The sequence below is a fragment of the Capsicum annuum genome, chromosome 3 (genome assembly GCF_002878395.1).
Source record: "Capsicum annuum cultivar UCD-10X-F1 chromosome 3, UCD10Xv1.1, whole genome shotgun sequence".
Classification (NCBI taxonomy): domain Eukaryota; kingdom Viridiplantae; phylum Streptophyta; class Magnoliopsida; order Solanales; family Solanaceae; genus Capsicum; species Capsicum annuum.
Genome location: NC_061113.1, coordinates 138,106,832 through 138,108,440, shown reverse-complemented (window position 1 = coordinate 138,108,440; position 1,609 = coordinate 138,106,832).

Sequence of the window (1,609 nt, the reverse complement as noted above, 5' to 3'; positions counted from 1 at the left end):
AATCATTCTATCTCAAATGGAAAAGCATTCTAGTTTATGGAAACAACTTATCTCAAAACTTTATGAAAGGTACTATAACAAGGAAAGATACTTTCATTTAGGAAAAATAACTCACATCAAGAAAATACTTTAGTTAGGGAACATCTTTGCAATTCAACCATTTAGGAAAATTGCTTATAGGAAAGGAAAATAAGTATTGGATCTCAAAGTTTGAAGGGCAAGGGAGGTTCTCGTAACCGATATAAACCATGCGAGCTACATGGAGTCCAACATTTTATCCTTCTAAGGAGGAGACCCCACGTTAGGGAGGAGCGTCATACTCTTGCCAGGGAGTATAACCTAGATCTAGTGATCACTAAACGAAACTCGGCCTCGGGCCCAATCATAATCATCAAAAACTCGGCCTCAGGACCAACCTATGATGGTGCGTAGTTTTGGGGTAAGAAACCATAGTGTCTTACCCGCTCGGTGCTAAGTACTACTCACTTTAGATTATCTGCGCTCATCTCATAAAAATTCACTTTTAGAATAATCTTATGGTTCACCATGAACCCAATAATCAAATCGATAATCTCATATGATGAAGTGGATTTCAAAACTTTCGGACTATTAGGTCAATTCATTTTTCAATCATCTCAAAATACTCAAATCATGGGTGCTTATAGCACAAGAGTTCATAATTTCACAAGTCTCAAATAGGGCTTACTAACCCATAATTAAGTCTCAAGTTAAAGCTCATCAAAAGAATAATATATAGCATATAGATTCATAAATCATGTGGAAATCTGGGAATTTCAGCAATTTATCTCAAAATCTCAATATTCATATGCTTCAATATCTCAACATTGCAAATATTAACTTCTCAAGGAGTAAATTCATGGGGTTTACACCCAGCTGTAAATTCTCAATAAAGTATGCATAAATCATGCCATTTGACTCTTAATTCATGGGAAATATCAAGATAATGCATTCAATAATAATGGGTGAAAACCCCCAATTCAAATTCATGTAAAAACCTCATAGATTTTAGGAAATTCATCATGTAAATAAGCCTTTTGGGCACAAGGGTGAAAGGGTTACCCTTGTTCAAAACCCCACATACCTTGAATTAGAAGCTTTGGATTAACTCTCATTTTTGGAACTCTATTCGTACTCTTGAATGAGGGTTCTTGAGGCCCTTGACTTGGGAACCTTGAATCTTGACTCAATTTAGAAAATCCATGGTGGATTCTTGAGATTCTTGGAAGAGGTTTTGGATACTTAGAGTTTTTGATAATAGAAAATTTGAGAAAAACCTCACAGGATACTTGCAAATGACTTTGATTTGGTGTTTGTACGATTTTATAGGCTTGAAAAAATTCCAAAATTACCTTTTTAACGTCTGTACAAAGTTGGAAAAATTGAACTGGGAATCTGATTTAAGGGGTCACTGCAACGCGCCACTTATCGCGATGGCTCACTGTAAATTGACAATTGGCAATATGGGAGTCACCGCGATGCGAAGCCATAGCATTTTCCCACTGAATGGGACCTGGAACCTCAGCACGACGTACCAATATTGTGGAGTTCCACTTGAATTTGACAATTGTCAAATCGACCCTCTCCGCGA